Source organism: Brienomyrus brachyistius, chromosome 4 (assembly GCF_023856365.1).
Source record: "Brienomyrus brachyistius isolate T26 chromosome 4, BBRACH_0.4, whole genome shotgun sequence".
Lineage (NCBI taxonomy): Eukaryota > Metazoa > Chordata > Actinopteri > Osteoglossiformes > Mormyridae > Brienomyrus > Brienomyrus brachyistius.
This window is the reverse complement of record NC_064536.1, coordinates 22,643,417-22,663,311: the sequence shown is the minus strand read 5'-3', so window position 1 is coordinate 22,663,311 and position 19,895 is coordinate 22,643,417. Positions and strand designations below refer to the sequence as shown.

The 19,895-nt window shown below is 43.2% G+C and overlaps 1 protein-coding gene across 1 annotated transcript in view; it reads right to left on the bottom strand.

The window, feature by feature from the left end:
• LOC125739920 (uncharacterized) overlaps window positions 1-19,895 on the bottom strand; it is a 645,903-nt gene that overhangs the window by 570,482 nt on the left and 55,526 nt on the right. The gene's annotated exons all lie outside the window — the stretch shown is intronic.

Below are 19,895 nucleotides of genomic sequence, written 5' to 3'. Positions count from 1 at the left end.
AGACCACATCACTGGCTGGGGTTACAGCAGCACGGTGTGAAGAACATCTAGAGGACACCTGCTGAGAGTATTTAGCTGTTTACAGTGGAGGTACAAGACCAACCTTTGTGCAGAAACCACAAATCCATAAACTCCCAAAACCTCCCCTCCAAATCACTGTGAAATATCAGGGGTATCGTGGTACTTCTTGGTACATTACAGCTAATTCTGATACACATGGATCTGAGAGATCAGCTGAGGTGTAGATGTAGCCAGTGAGGACATTATTGATATATGTTTTACTCTCATTGTGATACTCATGCTGAACACTGATTTACATAAAACCATCTTACCTGTGGATCTGGCAGGAGAATGGAGCTGTAGGTGACATCAGCACCAGGCTCCACAGAGGCCTGAGAGAGGAACATGTTATTTGCTTTTAGAAAACATTTTAACTGCAACTTAACAACTGGCTTATGAGAATGTGCCTCATAAAATGCAGTTTCTTCACACACTAATAACATCACATGTTTGGAGACAGGGGCTACACTCATAAATACCAGCATAAGTATGTTATTTCTGTGCTTTACCTGCTCTGCCGGGTCTCCCTTGGTGATGCCAGTTCTGTCTATGACGGCGAATTCATGGTCTGGGTTCAACTAGAAAAAAGCCACAACTCAGCGTCCAAACCAATCACTCCTCACATCAGCGTTATTTACAGAGATAAACTTCTTAATGAGTTACTGGCTGTTAACAGTTTGGTTTCTGTTTTTGTTCTTTTTTAAAAGACAAAACCTTGTTGAATTTTCTACAGTTTCTCCCCATATTAAACATGAACTCACTGTTAATTCTGTACTTCCTGCATTTTGGTTCATGGCCCTTTTTTTCTCTACAGGGAAAGAAATGAGAAATAACGTCAAAGAAATTTATTCTGATCACATCACTCACTTTCAGCTGATTCTGTTAATTTGCTGTATGACAAACACATGGTCATTTCCTCTTGGTTATCATGTACATATGTACATGTAAATGTTACCCAGCCTAATTACTGCATAAAACTACACAAATGTATATGAGCCATTGGCAACTCAGGTGAAATCTGATTACCAGCCTGCACTTACAGGTAACCCAGTTAATGGTGCCCAGTTGGCCCTGGTTGGAATAACTAAGTTGTTCAGGGTTTTATAAGCTCAGCTGGGTGGACACAGACCCAGAGGGTCAGAGGAAAGTCTGCAGGATCATGGAGGAAGGATCCTTCAGGGCTGCTGTGCTCTGATGTCCTGTTTGCTCCACAGTGGGTTTTAGCTCTGCGCTGTTTTTAGTCTGTGTTCCCAAAGGGGCTGTGACCATGTTTTATGTTTTATGTGTTTTATGTTTTAATGTTACTGTATAACCTGTGTGTCTGAATGCTGCTGTCTGTGTCTCTGTCCAGCCGTCTTTGGAAAAGGATAAAAGCATGAAGTTGTATCTGCTGCTTACAGGAGTGCAGAGGGACATGCATCACTGCTCAGACACTCAGGTCACTTACACACCGTCTGCATCAGCAGATACTCACTGTGTTTGTCCCACACTTTCCATGTGATGATGATGATGACCAACAGCAGCACCAATAACCCCAGTCCTACATACAGAGCCAGCTGGACCAGAGAGCTGAACGAGAGGGTGAATTTGAACAGTAAAGTCTTACATGCTTTATAGCAACATGATTCAGCCACATCTGTACTATTACACAGGATACATGTGAGAAACAGGACATATTAACAAAGAATATAAAAACAGCTATTAAACAACATTTTATATCCATCCATCCATCCATCCATCCATTCATCTTCCAAACTGGCCTGCAGCCTTTCCCCAGCAGCATAGAGTACAAAGCAGGGGCTCAACCTGGATGTGATTCCATCACAGGGAAATTATAATTAAGGAATAAAAGAAAAACAATGTTCCCATAAAATAACAGAAGTTTCCCATCACTGTGTGATCAGGGAGACGCTCATAGCTGGACACCACACTGCTGTAAGTGCTGCTGGATGCTTACCTCTGTTTTTCATTATTCCCTCCTTCTTCATCATCTGCCAAAAATGGACAGCAGTGGAAACAAGAGAAAGGATTGTTACAAAACAAATAAACATCCCTGTTCCTGGGGGCCACTATAGATTTTGGGCTCCTGAAAGCATATCAGATTGGGCCCCCAGCCCAGACCAATACGATTATGTTCTTAATTTTTTAGAGCCCTGTTACTTAAGGGTCCATGGAATCATCCCCCCCCCCACACACACACGTTAGAGCACCCCTGCCCTGATCTGTCAGCCAGTACAGACTGTGAAAGGTCATTTCTAAAACTGAAAATGAATAACCAGAAATATTCAGTAAAATATCTGTTTGGATGCAGAATAATAAATTAGGGCTGTGACCAAAGTGTCCACATCCCAGGGCCCTAATAGTGGGCAGATGAGATAAATAATGTTATTAATATATCATAATGTATTTATGCTGGAACTGGATCAGTTATTACAGAGTGTAACTGTAACACTGGCCTTTGCTGCAGTTAGAAACTACCTGCAGACAATCACCCAGTCTGTACACCTTTAGTAACAATTAATCCCTACAAATGTCTGAAATCTGAATGGAAGTTTTTGATGTATGAGGGTAAAAACCTACATTTTATGTTTTCCAAACATTGCACACATGATAAATGGCTGTAAGATGAATATGTCTGTCTGTCTGTTTTCAGTAAGCTGATGCCTGTGATGTTTTATGAAAGACATCTGACTGGGTGTCTGACTGAGAAAATAGTCAGATCTAATATTTGTCATATTATACAAATGTATCATAAACTAGAAATATGTGAATCCTGAGGCCTCTATACAGCTGCCAGGTGTAACATGCAGATCAGACACTCATGTATTTGATAAAGAGCAGAACCTGTATCTGATGAGGTCATCAGGCTGTATTATGGGATGTCTCCCTTAGAGTTAATACTAATATGCAAGTTAATTTTCCTGTACATTCATACAGACACTTTAAATTATAGCCATTAAACATACATAACTGATAGTAAATTAAGTTTCATAAAATTGATATTAAAAACATTTTCCATGTTAATGTCCTTCCTTTCTCCCTGACTGACATGTTACATACTGTGCATCTCATTGGCTACAGTCTGCAGTACAGACATCTTACCCTCAGTGACTGACAGGTAAACCCGTGTTCCCACAGCTGCACCTCCGCTGATCTCCACACCACACCAGTAGGAACCAGTAGCTGTCAGATTGTTCATGATCACATTGAAGACTCGCTGGTCAGGATCATCTCTGATTGACACTTCACCGCTTTTCTTTGGAGAGTCAGTGCGTACTATGGGAGTACATGAACTCCAGTCACTCCCATTGCACCAGTATTTCACATGTTTTTGATACATGTTGTCATAGGAACATGGGATGGTGACAGATCCTCCTCTCTGTACAGTCACCGTGTTCAGTGTGGACACACCTGCAGGGACAGTATGAAAATTACCCAGCTGATTAACTCTCACTCCCTATTACACCATTTATACACATTATTAATAAAGAGTCAGTATCAGTCTACTGTAGGCTGCAGTACTTTACTCTGCAGAATATTAAAATTTGTTTTTAATAAATGTTCTGTTTACTATCACTGTATTGGTAAAAAACAAAACAATGTAATGAATTATTCAATGAACTGATCATTTAGCAGAAGATTAGTCTGCAGAAACCTCATTTGCCAGCTTACACATTTAAGTTCACATATTTAGGTCAAAAATTAGGAACTGAGAGCCAAAGAAATGATAGGATTTTCTCATGAAAAAATCCTTTTTTCCCTGAAGTAGCCCATTGAAAAAGACACTGTTACTTGCCCCTCCCATATATCAATGAAGTTTTATTTTCTGTTTATTTTCCTATTAAGGAATGATATGATGCATGTACAATAATGCATAACATTCCCATTTCAGCATTTACAACAGGAGTCCCCTCACCTGACCCAAATGGACCTTGGCAGCAGGGCTGTTTTGGGGCGAGGGGAGGGGGGACAACATACATGGCCACCCGTGTACCCCCCCCCCCCCCAAATGCACATGCTGCTTGGCTGTCAAATAAATGTACCATTACTGGTAAAAAGTGTAAAATGTAACTGCAAACATTACATAAATAGCTGATCGGTTTTCAAAAGTGTCCTTTGCCCCTTAATACTGACAATCTAATGTACGTGATATTTCGGGGACATGAAGGTCAAATGCATCTGTCCCCCCCATCAGAACAATTGGCCGCAGTCTGCCCCCCTCCCGACTATTAAAATGGTCTAGAACTGCCGCTGATGTGTTCAAAAATGTACATTTTCATAGCCAAACCCCAACATGCGTCCAAGGCTCAGACACACCTATACCCAACATATATGTGAGATGGCCCAGAATACACACTCTCACAATGTACCAGCCGTCCTGTGAGCTAATCAAATGAATGAACAAAAATGGGGGGGTCCTTCAGTTACAATCAGAGACCCTCACCGAGTGCGTAATAGACCCCCCGCGACCCAGTAGGACAAGCGGTTTGGAAAATGGATGGATGGATGGGAGTGTAATAAGTGATGAGTACTACAATTCCCAGGATGCTTTGTAAGGGTCAGGGGGTTTTGCTGAAATAAATTGTTACCTGCATGTTGGCAGTACAGGGTCTCTGCGTCTCATTTATGCCTGACGTTACATGGTGTCAGAAATGGGATTTTTTTGCCGAAATACAGTGCAAGCGTTCATGAAACTCGCGCTTCATCTCCATAGGAAAAAAAAAACAAAAAGAAAAAAAAACGCGTAGTAGTGGCGTGAGTTACTAAAGGGTTGAGCTTCTCCATTTTTTTCCCACCGGGAAGAAGAAAAAAATAAAAAAATTAAAAATGGCTTTAGCAGCAGTGCAAATGGCTCTTCTGGAGCCTTTCGATTTTTCCAAACCGGCTGAATGGCCACGTTGGATACGACGATTTGAACGATACAGTTAAAAAACAGCAGGTAGTACTACATGGACCGGACACAAGAGGCGGGGCTAACACAAATGCAGATGCAATTAAAGGAAAACTAGTACAGAAGAAATCCTCCCAGTTTTATAATTACAACAGAAATGACAAGAAAATGACTAATAGACACAAGCCAAAAATTCAAAATGATTGTGGCAGATGTGGCACAGGGCAGAAACATGCTTGGAAGGACTGTCAAGCAAGAGAGGCCGAATGCCGTAAGTGTCATAAAATGGGTCATTTTGCTGTGGTATGTCACACATTTAAGGTGGACACAGTAACTCAGGAACAGTGTGATTTCCCATCTGAAGACTATGTATTTTTAGGGGAAATGTCTTCAGTCACAGTTCAGGAGTGGATAGAATCTGTGGGAGTGAATGGTGATGTTATCCATTTTAAATTGGACACTGGAGCAGCGGTAACAGCCATTCCAGAGTACAGTTTTGATGAAAAAAGACATGGAACCCTTGGTACAACACATAAGATATTGTATGGGCCTGGGCACAATGTGCTGGAAGTAAAAGGGTGTTTTCAGGCTGAACTGACAGCAAAGGGATGCAGCTCCACCCAGGAAATATATGCGGTGTCAGGACTTTCTAAGCCACTGCTAGGGTTACCAGCCATTACAGCCCTGAACCTGGTGCAGAGGACTGAGTCCATCACACAGCCAATAAGTGACTTCACAGCTGCCTACCCTTCAGTGTTTACTGGACTGGGGCTGTTACGAGAGCCGTACCGCATTGAGCTGGTGAGTGGCGTTACACCATATGCACTGTCCACACCTCGACGAGTACCTCTCCCTCTCTGAACAAAAGTTAAAGAACAGCTTAACAGGATGGAGAGAATGGGCATCATTTCTAAGGTGAACAGGCCTACCGAATGGTATGCAGGGATGGTAGTGGTCCCCAAACCAAGTGGTGCAATACGTATTTGTGTTGACCTCACAAACTTAAACAAGTGGGTCAAGAGGGAACGACACATTCTTCCAGCTATAGACCAGTCATTGGCTCTGCTTTCAGATGCACATGTCTTCTCTAAAGTGGCTGCAAAGGCAAGATCCCTCTCACAGAAGACACAAAGCCTCTCACCACCTTCATCACTCCATTTGGGAGATACTTTTTCAACCGTCTCCCATTTGGAATAGCGTCAGCACCAGAACACTTCCAAAGGCGCATGACCCAACTACTGGAAGATCTGGAAGGGGTGATTTGCCATGCGGACGACATTCTAGTCTTTGGACAGGACAAGGAGGAACACGATTTGCGTGTACACCGAGTTCTACAGAAGCTCCAGTCTGAGGGGTTAACCCTTAATGAAAAGTGTGAGTTTGGTAAGTCAGCATTGCACTTCGTAGGACACAAAATCATCCACAGTGGCATAGAAGCCGATCCATCCAAAGTCAAGGCCATTCTTCAGAAGCCAGATCCAACATGTATTGCGGACGTACGCAGACTGCTGGGCATGGCTAACTTCTTGGCCAAATTCCTCCCTGAGTTATCCACTGTCACTGTACCATTAAATCAGCTACTTAAACAGGAAAATGAATGGTGTTGGGACGTGCCACAACAGCAGTCTTTCCACAGACTTAAGGAACACTTGAGTTCTCCCAAGATTCTGGCCCGATACTCGCCTGACAAAGACACTAGAGTTGAAGCCGATGCTTCTTCGTACAGCTTAGGTGCAGTGCTTACACAGAAACAGCAGAATTGTACATGGAAGTCTGTTACATATATATCAAGAAGTCTGAGCGATGCAGAAAAGCGCTATGCTCAAATTGAGAAGGAGGCTTTGGCAGTAACGTGGGCCTGCGAAAGACTGTCAACATACATAATGGGCCTACACTTTACTATACTCACGGATCACAAGCCTCTCATTCCTCTTCTCAGTACCAGAGGCCTTGATGACTTGCCACCAAGAATCCTTAGATTCCACCTTCGTCTCCTGAGATTCAGCTATGATATACAGCATGTTCCAGGAAAACCCTCATCACAGCTGATACGCTCTCCCGAGCCCCCACCAGAGAGGAGCTGACGCATGCTGAAGAACAGCTGGAAAAAGAGGCTCAGGTCTTTGTGGATTCAATGGTGTCTTCCCTGCCAGCAACAGAGACTCGTCTGACACAAATAGCCAAGGCCCAGGCAGCAGATGAAATCTGCAGGTCACTGAAGATATTCTGTTTGTCGGGCTGGCCTGACAAACATGCAGTGAGGAAGAATCTCATGCCCTTCTGGCAAGTCCAAGGAGAATTGACAGTAGCAAATGACCTCCTCTTAAAAGGAGACAGGATTCTGATTCCAGGAGCATTACAAAATGAGATGCTCAAAAAAGATTCACGAGGGCCACCAGGACATTTCTAAATGCCGCACCCGAGCCCAGCATTCCATATGGTGCCTGGGCCTCTCATCACAGATCCGCCAGATGGTTGATCAGTGCACAACTTGTCAGGAACACAGGGTGCCCCACTATGAACCACTGCTGCTCACCGTAGATCCCAAAAGACCATAGGAAAAGGTTGGAATAGACCTTTTTGAGTGGGAAAAGCAAAATTACTTGCTCATTATCGATTATTTCTCCAGATTTATTGAGGTGGCACACCTTAGAACAACTTCATCAGAGGTCACAATCAGCACCCTCAAAGACGTTTTTGCACGTCATGGTATTCCTGAGGAAGTTGTCTCAGACAATGGTCCTCAATTCCTGTCAGAGGTCTTCCGTCAGTTTGCCAGGGCTTTAGACTTCAGACACTCTACAGCAAACCCGCATTATCCTCAGGCAAATGGAGAGGCTGAGAGGGGGGTGTATACAGTAAAAGAACTGTGGGCTAAAGAGAAAGAGCATAGCAAAGCACTGCTTGTCTACAGGTCCGCACTACTGCAGCACGGCTTCTCTCCCTCACAACTGCTTATGGGCAGATGATTACGCGCAACCCTTCCCCAGACGTCTGGTAACTTGGACCCTCTGTGGCCAGGCATTCAGGAATTCCAGCAAAAAGATCGTCAGGTACGACAGAAACAAGTACGGCACTACAACTCTCGCCATGGCTGTCGTCCACTTCCCAAGCTCCACTCTGGGCAGACGGTCTGGCTGGCGGCAGAGAAACTGCATGGATCTGTCGTGGGTCCAGCTCACACTCCAAGGTCTACTTTGTGGAAACTGAAAGCGGAGGTTTGTTTAGAAGGAGCCGTAGGCATTTACGGCCCTCGGGTTTTATTACTAGATCAGGGCGGCATAGTAAAGCTCCTGAAAGACTGAACTTGTGAGAAAAAAAAACAGAAATAGGAGAAGTGTGTTAAATGATTATTTCTCTGGATGTTATTCATGACTATTCCTCAGGAGGTAGGATGTTTTGTTGGTTCTTTTCCAGTTACTTAGTTACATGTTCTTCTCAAGTAATAGTACATGTTTAGATACAAAGGAGAATGTGGGATTATATATTCTTGGGGAAGAATCGCTTGGCTAAAAGGCGGAGGTGTAATGAGTGATGAGTACTACAATTCCCAGGATGCTTTGTAAGGGTCAGGGGGTTTTGCAGAAATAAATGCTTACCTGCATGTTGGCAGTACAGGGTCTCTGCGTCTCATTTATGCCTGATGTTACAGGGAGTGTACCTCTGTTTCTGCTGGCTGTTTACATTCCGCCACAGCCGGATCATGTGACCGTGCTCAGGATATTACATGACGTCATTAGCACGTGGGAGACTGCACATCCAGATGCTGTGTCAATTGTGGCAGGTGATTTTAACCACTGCAACCTCAGGAATGTCCTCCCCATGTACCAACAACTTGTATAGCAACGTGGAGGACGCCTATAAGGCTGTGCCACAGCCACACTTCAGTCAGTCAGACCACTTCTCAGCGTTCCTCTACCCAACCCTACAGCCAACTCCCCAAGCCAGCTCCCCCAATAAGTAAAACCATTGAAGTGTGGACTGAAGAATCAGAACTGCTATTTTGTGACTTCCTTGACAGCACAAACTGGGGAGTGTTTAGTACTGCTGCTATGATGAGGGACTCTACAGTTGACTTACAGCGGTACGCTGCAGCTGCAACTGGCTATATTAGCACATGCTCTGAGAACATTGTTCCCATAAAACACTGCAAGACCTCCTGTCCCAGTGATAAACCCTGGATTAAATGGGGAGTGCGGTCTATGCTACATGCTCCATTGGGTTTATCTCAGGTGAGGCTGAGGACTATAAAACAGCCAGACACAACCTGCACAGACCAATCAGGCCAAGAGGCAGTACAGACTGAAGGTGGAGGGATATTACACCACTGCTGATTCCCGGTGCATGTGCAGGACCTGCAACACATTACAGGGCATCAGGAGAAGAGCCGGGGGATCATAACCAGCGAAATCACACCCCCCAGATGAGTTGAATGAGTTTTATGCTCAATTAGATGCCTTCAACACCAACCAGCTGGGCAGGATTCTGGCCACAGAGGGCATGCTGAACACACCACTGTCTGCGCCATCTTTCCAGATAGTGTCATCACCAGCACAATCACAGTGTGGCATGGAAGCTGCTCTGCCTAGGGACAGGAAGGCTCTCCAGCGTGTGATAAAATCTGCACAGTTTATCTCTGGAACAGCCTTCCCATCACTCCAGGACATCTACACCACCGGGGTAATCGGGAAGGCCCACAGCATTATTAAGGACAGCACACACCCACAACATGGGCTCCTCACACTTCTGCTGTCAGGAAGCTGATACAGGAGGGTGAAATCAAGGACAACCAGCCTCACAAATAGCCCATCAGACTCATGTACCATGCATCCAACACTGCTTCAGTTACTCATAACTTTCATTGACTGTTACCTCATTTGTAGCAATGCACAGAACACTTTACTTTTACATTCCTTATTGTCGCTGTTTATAAGCAGATGGCAAAGTAAGAATTACATTGCATGGTCTGAACGTTCTCTTTTTACTGTGTATTTGACAATTAACTTCTCACACTTGAAATGGTTTATAAGTGGGACCCAGAACTGAAGCTGATGAGAAGGTATCATCATTGATAAAAAGCACATTTGTATCGTCTAGCTCTAGCTAACTGCTCACTCCCAGATAGACCTATAGTGTGAGGTGCAGAGCTGGGTGGGAGTCAGTGCTGGGCTCACTGCTGTTCACTTTATATATGCTACCACTTGGTAACATAACTGGAAATCATAGTGTTAAGTTCCATTGCCATGCTGATGATACATAGTGTGTATATATATATATATATATATATATATATATATATATATATATATATATATATATATATATATATATATATATATATATATATATATACACACATATGTTATATATATACACACGTGGACAAAATTGTTGGTACCCTTCAGTCAATGAAAGAAAAACTCACAATGGTCACAGAAATAACTTTAATCTGACAAAAGTAATAATAAATAAAAATTCTATGAAATTTAACTAATAAAAGTAATAAAGTAATATTTTGTTGCACAACTTTTTGAGGCAATCACTGCAATCAAACGATTCCTGTTACTGTCAATGATACTTCTGCACTTCTCAGCAGGTATTTTGGCCCACTCCTCATGAGCAAACTGCTCCAGTTGTCTCAGGTTTGAAGGGTGCCTTTTCCAGACGGCATGTTTCAGCTCTTTCCAAAGATGCTCAATAGGATTGAAGTCAGGGCTCATAGAAGGCCACTTTAGAATAGTCCAATGTTTTCCTCGTAGCCATTCTTGGGTGTTTTTAGCTGTGTGTTTTGGGTCATTGTCCTGTTGCAAGACCCATGACCTGCGACTGAGACCAAGCTTTCTGACACTGGCCAGCACATTTCTCTCTAGAATCCCTTGATAGTCTTGAGATTTCATTGTACTCTGCACAGATTCAAGACACCCTGTGCCAGATGCAGCAAAGCAGCCCCAGAACATAACAGAGCCTCCTCCATGTTTCACAAAAGGGACAGTGTTCTTTTCTTGATATGCTTCATTTTTCCGTCTGTGAACATAGAGCTGATGTGCCTTGGCAAAAAGTTAAATTTTTGTCTTATCTGTCCATAGGATATTCTCCCAGAATCTTTGTGGCTTGTCCACATGTAGTTTGGCAAATTCCAGTCTGGCTTTTTTATGACTTGTTTTCAACAATGGTGTCCTCCTTGGTCGTCTCCCATGAAGTCCACTTTGGCTCAAACAACGACGGATGGTGCGATCTGACACTGATGTTCCTTGAGCTTGAAGTTCACCTTGGATCTCTTTAGAAGTTTTTCTGGGCTCTTTTGTTACCATTCGTATTATCCGTCTCTTTGATTTGTCATCAATTTCCCTCCTGCGGCCACGTCCAGGGAGGTTGGCTACAGTCCCATGGATCTTAAATTTCTGAATAATATGTGCAACTGTAGTCACAGGAACATCAAGCTGCTTCGAGATGGTCTTATAGCCTTTACCTTTGACATGCTTGTCTATAATTTTCTTTCTAATCTCCTGAGACAACTCTTTCCTTCGCTTCCTCTGGTCCATGTTGAGTGTGGTACACACCATGTCACCAAACAACACAGTGACTACCTGGAGCCCTATATATAGGTCCACTGACTGATTACAAGATTGTAGACACCTGTGATGCTAATTAGTGGACACACCTTGGATTAACATGTCCCTTTGGTCACATTATTTTCAGTCTTTTCTAGGGGTACCATCATTTTTGTCCAGGCCTGTTTCATGAGTTTTTTTTTTTATTAATTCTGTTGAAGCATGGTTGAAAATCAATGTCTGACTTTTATTAGTTAAATTTCATAGAATTTTTATTTATTATTACTTTTGTCAGATTAAAGTTATTTCTGTGACCATTGTGAGTTTTTCTTTCATTGACTGAAGGGTACCAACAATTTTGTCCACGTGTGTATATGTTTAAGCAGAAGATGCATTGTGTTTGCCCATCAGGATCCTTACCCAAACTTCAGTTAGTACAAAATGAAGCAACTACAGTTCTCACAAAAACCTAAAAATGAGATCATATTTGCCCTGTTCTGTATTCCCTTCACTGACTTCCAGTTAAGTCTCAAATTGACAACAAAATAATGCTAATAACTTATAAAGCACTAAATGGTCTTGTACCAAAATACCTTCAAGATCTAATAGCCACTTACAGCCCTCCCTGCTTGCTTCAGTTTCGATGTCTGTTAGTATCTAAGGTAGAAAGAGCTACGGCAGGCAGCAGAGCAATCTCTTAAAGAGATCCACAAATCTTAAAATTTGGTCTGTGTGAATTGGTACTTTGCCATCCTGCTCATTTGACTTCCTTTGCTGGCCCCTGGAGGATAGGCTCCCCCTCTGAGTCTGGTTCCTCAAAAATTTCTGTCTTCTAGGGAGTTTTTCCTTGCCGCTGTCCACTCTGGCTTCCTCACTGGGGGCTTTGGGTGGGGATAATTTAAATTATGTTTCTTTTTTTAACCACAAAGTCCCATTGAGATTAAAATCTGTTTTACAAGAGAGAACAGGTGATGGTAGCAGCATATAACATTAAAATACAACATATTTATGAGCGCTTATATTTTTGTCTGCTTTTCAGGTGTTTGATGCGACATATTTTCAGACGCACGCTCTCTGTCCACTGGTGGAAGTGTGCTCACCTGTGTGTCCGCGCAAGTGTTTGTGCACACGCATCGGAGCGGAACTCCGCCATGCGCGATACACAGAGAGCAGAGGAGAACTGTAAACGTGCAACTGTGTAGAGAAAAAAAATGACAATCTGTTATGTAAATAAGATAAGGCTATTTAGTTTGTTTAATAAAAGGATAATGTATAGACTTGTCCTATAGGAAAGGTAACCTTAAATGACTTCTGTTGTGATCTGGCACTATATAGAAAATAAAATAAAATTTACTTGACCTTCAAGGGGGGGGTGGGAGGTGCCGTTGTTGGGGGGGGCGGGGCGCCCCCTATTATAATGGTAGGGGAAACACTGCCTTGTGATGCTTTGCCTGGACTTTACTGCAGCTGTCTTCAGTTGTTGCTTGTTAGTGGGTCTTTCTGCCTTAAGTTTTGTCTTTAGTAAGTGAAATGCAGCTCGGTCGGGTTGAGATCTGGTGATTGACTCGGCCATTGCAGAATATTCCACTTTTTTGCCTTAAATAACTCCTGGGTTGCTTTCGTGGTATGTTTTAGGTCATTCTCCATTTCTACTGTGAAGAGCCGTCCAATCAACTTTGCTGCATTTGGCTGAATCTGAGGAGAAAGTAAATCCCTTATACACTGCAGAATTCATCCGGCTGCTTCTGTCTTCTGTCATCATCAATAACCACTAGTGACCCAGTGCCACTGGAAGCCCTGCATGCCCATGCCATCACACTGCCTCCACCATGTTTTACAGAAGATGTGGTGAGCTTTGGATCATCAGCCATTCCAAGTCTTCTCCACACTTTCTTCTTCCCATCATTCTGGTACAGGTTGATCTTAGTTTCTTCTGTCCACAGAATGCTGCTCCAGAACTAGGCTGGCTTCTTTAGATGTTTTTTGGCAAAGTCTAATCTGGCCTTTCTAGTTTTGAGGCTGATTAATGGTTTGCAACTTGTAGTGAACTCTCTGTATTTGCTCTCATTAAGTCTTCTTTATGGTAGACTTACTGTAGATACTTTTACATCTACTTCCTGGAGAGCACTCTTCACTTGGGTGGATGTTGTGAAGCCTTCAGCACCTCCAGCAGCATTGCCAGGTGACCCGCTGTTTTGCTGAGGGATTAGACACTGAGCCCGGCCGCCAGCCGGACCTGGGTCAGGTAGCGCTCCAAGGGACCTTTTCCATCATAGCGGGGCAGCTATAGGAGGGTCTTCATAGCGACTGGCTGTATCCCTGTGCCGCACCACTGTCACCCGGGCAGGTGGGGGCGCTAGTGCCATCAGGTTGCTTCAGGAAGGCAAAGCACTCGGTTCTCACAGGTCCCCTGGAGCTGGCTGCTCCCCTTATGGTGTCGGCATCTTGGAGCTCCTCTCGAGCTCCTCGATTATCATCCCCAGCTCTGACACCAATGTACCGTATTGTCTAACCATGGTGTGGAAAGAGTAATATGCAAGAGGCGATGGGATTCAACTACTAGGTGTTTGTTTTGTTAGTGACTGGCACTGGTGAAACACACACTGCCTACTGTGCCCATCACCCCGCTTACTCCTAACCCACACGGTGGGCACACACACACACAATGTACCACAATTAACATTACACATGACCCTAGGATACAGCACAAGACGATGTCTGGAAATCACAGAACTATGTACAAGGTTGGCACCAGTCCAATATGCTGCTCTGCCCTGTGGTACCTACTGTGCTATAATATATTCATGTATGTAAATACATATTTCAAATAAATTTGTTAAGACATGATACTTATTCATTTCAATTCTCTTGTTTTTTTACGTGTTAATTTATTTTTCAGAGGGCTTGTGAACATGAACCGGAACCTTGCGTTCATTCCCAGTAAAATGTGAAACAGCGCCCCCTGGAGTCACACATTGTGACAGTCACAAAATATGGTGTAACACTGGCATTGATAAAGGAAGTGATAAGCTCAGAGGGGTACGATTGATGCTTTGGAAAATTTGGAACCGGTTCTCAATTGCCATCCCTAGTACCAGGTCCATTAAGCCCCTTTAAGATATAAACTTCACAGGATGGCTCCTATAGCAACAGCCATGTTAGCCATAAAAGACATTCACAGCATGTGACCCAAAACAGCAGAAGGGTACAAGCTGCGTGTGAGGACATGCAATGAAAAATAAGTTTGGTTCCTTCGTAAAACTGAAAAGGAGACGCTGCCATGGTAATACCCAGAACATATCCCAGATCTCCTTATAAGGAAAAGAGCATTCAACCCCAAAAGCGGTATCTTCTTCCCCATGTAGCGAGTGACGTAATGCAATACTGCCAAATGGTACCATTGTTTGGTACTAATAGCCACAGATTAGCCCGACTACGCCAACCCAGGTATCACACCCAGAGAAAGTTCAATCGCCCTACCCCCGGGCAAAGGCACACTGGTCCGTTCACCATATAAGCGGAGAGACGTTGTTCCAAACAATTTATTAAGTAAAACCATGAAAGGAGTAGTCCGTCAATCGGAACACCATCGGCTTGAAATACCGCCCGCGTATCAGCAGCCACTTCTTGCCGGTCTAAACCTGGGCGCTTGAACACAAGACAGCACAGCTGAACCAGCAAAAATCATGCGGGTCACAGGTGGGAAGAGAAAGGTACAACTACATGCCACAATAATAAAATCACACAAAACCCAAAAGGGAAAAAACACTGCAGACTACAAAGGAAAAAAGTACAAAACCATTTACATTGATATACAATAAGGACATTACTCAAAACATGACACCAAATACCGAACAAAACGAACATAATACAATTAAAAAAAGGAAAAAACACAAACCTTTGAGGAGCGGGGAGACCAGTCAGCCCCTCCAACACCCGCTCTCACGCATGTGGACACACACACCCAGCCAAACAGTTCCCCAGCTAAGGACCCGCTAATGAATCAGCCTGCTACAGGCTGAACAAGACAAACCGAAAACGCACAAAGCGCAAAACCGTGCGAGCGTCACTAAACAGCAGCAGTAAGGCAGAGCAGAGCCGCCGCTAGGCAGAGCAGAGCCGCCGTCCCACGTAAGATGAAGCAGCTGTCACCGCCACGCCACAACACACGGGACCCTGTAATAATAAAATAAGTCAAGGGCTGATTATAATAACACGCTATCTGCCCAGCCGTATTAATCCCAGCGTCAGGCGTCCTATCGCAGCTTGTAACATTCACCGTCAGGGAGCTAAACACGCCGGTATGAGAGGTCCCAACCACTAGTCCACGGACGAACAGAGAATCCAGCAATTGAAATGACTGCCGAAGAACGCCTGTGCCGGGGTAACCCTTATAGTCTGAGCGCCCTCGCCTATTGGCTACTCACCACCAGAACTTAATTGGGCACCCACCTCGTTTTCTCCTCCTGCTACACCCAGCTGAAGTAAATCGTATCCATTACGTAACGAAAAACTTATATGATTCCCCATACAAGTAAAACTTCAATGAAAACAAATCAAACTGAGGGCGACTCCATTCCTTGAAATTTCCACGTTCATCTGTTCCACCTTTAGGGTTTCTCAAGGCCACAGATAACAAAGGTCAAGCAAACCATTAAAAACTATGGCAGCTCACTTCATGCTCAAGCCGGAAGTCCCCAGTGAAATTTTAAAACATTGAAATAGTAGAATATTTTCTAAAATATTTTCGCCTTCCTTTCTACCTGAATGACATGTTTCATACTGAGCATCTCATTGGCTACAGTCTGCAGTACAGACATCTTACCCTCAGTGATTGACAGGGAAACCCGTGTTCCCACAGCTGAACCTCTGCTGATCTCCACACCACACCAGTAGGAACCAGAGTCCCCAGTTGTCAGATTGTTCATGGTCACAGTGAAGACTCGCTGGTCAGGATCATCTCTGATTGAAACTTCACGGCTTTTCTTTGGAGAGTCACTGCGTACTATGGAAGTACATGAACTCCAGTAATTCCCTTTGCACCAGTATTTCTCATGTTTTTGATATATGTTGTCATAGGAACATGGGATGGTGACAGATCCTCCTCTCTGTACAGTCACCGTGTTCAGTGTGGACACACCTGCAGGGACAGTATAAAAATTACCCAGCTGATTAACTCTCACTCCCTCTTACACCATTTATACACATATTCATGAAGTCAGTTGCAGTCTACTGTAGGCTGCAGTACTTTACTCTGCAGAATATTAAAATTTGTTTTTAAACAATGATCTATTTACTATCACTGTGTTTGCAAAAACAAAACAGTGTAATGAATGAATTACTGATTATTCAGAATAAAATTAGTTGCAAAAATCTGCTTTGTGGTATTATTGTCATTTAATTTTCATATATAGATCAAGCATCAGCAACAGAGTCAAACTGATGCTCTTTTACATTATTTTAACATATATTTATACTTTTCAATTGAATTTATGAATTTCTTTAAAAGTCACTTAATGCTAAACCAAAGTATATTATTTCTCATATTTAACCCCTTGAAGTAGCACATTTACTGTTATTTGTCCCAGGTCTCATTTATGGTGTCCGTCTTATATATTAAAATATTATTTTCTTTATTTCTGTTAATGTCCTTCCTTTCTGACTGAATGACATGTTACATACTGAGCATCTCACTGGCTACAGTCTGCAGTACAGACATCTTACCCGCAGTGACTGACAGCTGCATCCATGTTCCCACAGCTGAACCTCTGCTGATCTCCACACCACACCAGTAGTAACCGGAGTCCCCAGTTGTCAGATTGTTCATGGTCACGGTGAAGACTCGCTTGTTACGATCATCTCTGATTGACACTTCACCGCTTTTCTTTGGAGAGTCACTGCGTACTATAGGAGTACATGAACTCCAGTAATTCCCTTTGCACCAGTATTTCTCATGTTTTTGATATATGTTGTCATAGGAACATGGGATAGTGACAGATCCTCCTCTCTGTACAGTCACCGTGTTCAGTGTGGACACACCTGCAGGGACAGTATGAAAATTACCCAGCTGATTAACTCTCACTCCCTCTTACACCATTTATACACATATTCATAAAGTCAGTGCCAGTCTACTGTCTGCTGCAGTACTTTACGCTGCAGAATTTTAACATTTGCTTTGAGTAAATGTTGTATTTAATATCACTATATTTGCAAAAATATGAAAACTAATCAGATAAAATAGCATTAGCCTGCAAAAAAAACTTTTTGGCGTATACTGTAGTTGCTTTTTTAGGTCAGCAGCTATAGCACCTGCAGGTCAGACTAGCTAATCCACCAGCAGCTAAGCAGGTTAGAACTTGCCCAGTACTTGGGTTGGAGACCAAGTACAAAAAAAGGTAACTGCTGGATGGTGCCGTCATTCAGATGTGATGTAAAACCCAGGTATTGTAACTCGGATGTCATAAGCAGTTCTGGTGCATCTTTCAAAAGAGTAGGGGTGGTACCCGATGCCCTGGCTAAATTGCCCACTGTGACCCTTTCACATCTGGTCTAGGGGGCGTGGTCTGGTGTTCCTGGCGGCATTTCTGTAAGCGACGGGGATGGCTGAGGGCTGCTAGTTATCCTGTGTCGGGCTGCAGTGCAAGGTACTAAGTGATGATGGTTGAATGGTGTGGTGATGTGTGTTTTGTATGTAATAAGTACCAATCTTGTCGTAGACTGGTTGCCAAGTGACGGGCGCATGTCTGGGTTTGTACCGAAGCCCAGGTAAGATGCATGCATTTATATTGTACCTATGATTCTAAATTTGTATGTATATCAAGGTTATGATGTAAATTGTGTGCACATGTTTGCAGGAGTTGCCATTGCTGTTTTGCCTGTTTTGTTCTATTCCTTTTTTTTTGTTGTGTGTGATAAGATTTGGTTTGTTGTTCACAGCCACACCAGAACTAATAAGTGAGTGGCAACTACTAAGGTTAATTGAGTACCGGCCGGTCCAATTGGCGTGGGTTCTGAGGGTAGATATTTACCATTGATTCTCTCTTCATCCAGAGAGCCAAAGAGTGTGGTGCTGGAGTTTCGGGGGGTGGTTGGTGTGTCTTTCTCTGCACTGCATGGAGTGATTGAGGGGGGAATTAAGGAACATGTGCTCCATGCAGGGCTTTGCTGTGATTGGGTGTTGGGAACTGGCACCTGGATACTTGAGCTCTTGGTGTGGTTTGCTGTGGTATCTCCTTTCCTTTCCCCAGGTAACCACTCTCCCTGGCTGGCTCATTGGATGAGGTGTAACCATAAAATCGGACTGCCAGCACCAGGTCTATTTCAACGACTCTTTTTTGTTTTAATGATCTGGTTTTAGTCATGCTGTGGGATGTTGGCAATTTATGCTATTTAGAGGCTTGGTTTTTTAGTATTTTGTTAATAAATATTGTTGTAGTACTGGGATACGAGTCTGTCATGCGACATAGCTATGCGTGGAAATCCAGAGGATAACCATGATACATTTTAAGGGGCAGGGCATTAGGTGACGTAGTCTGGTCTCCTGTGTAACCTGGGTGGCCTAGAGAGGCGAGCTTACATTTTGTATAAGATTTCTACTTAAAATTCAAAACAACTGCCATTTTTTTACATATTGCTTCACATATCTAACCCCCTGAAGTAGCACATTTACTGTTATTTCTCCCAGGTGTCATTTATGGTCTTCATCAAAACTAAAATTTGATCCCTCTTATACATAAAAATATTTTATTCTTTATTTGTGTTAATGTCCTTCCTTTCTGACTGAATGACATGTTACATATTGAGCATCTCATTGACTACAGTCTGCAGTACAGACATCTTACCCTCAGTGACTGACAGGTAAACCTGTGTTCCCACAGCTGAACCTCTGCTGATCTCCACACCACACCAGTAGGAACCAGAATCCACAGGTTTTACATTATTAATGGTCACGGCGAAGACTCGCTGGTCAGGATCATCTCTGATTGACACTTCACGGCTTTTCTTTGGAGAGTCACTGCGTACTATGGGAGTACATGAACTCCAGTCACTCCCTTTGCACCAGTATTTCACCTGCTGTTGATACATGTTGTCATAGAAACATGGGATGGTGACAGATCCTCTCTGTACAGACACCGTGTTCAGTGTGGACACACCTGCAGGGACAGTATGAAAATTACCCAGCTGATTAACTCTCACTCCCTCTTACACCATTTATACACATATTCATGAAGTCAGTACCAGTCTACTGTAGGCTGCAGTACTTTACTCTGCAGAATATTAAAATTTGTTTTTAAACAATGATCTATTTACTATCACTGTGTTTGCAAAAACAAAACAGTGTAATGAATGAATTACTGATTATTCAGAATAAAATTAGCTGCAAAAATCTGCTT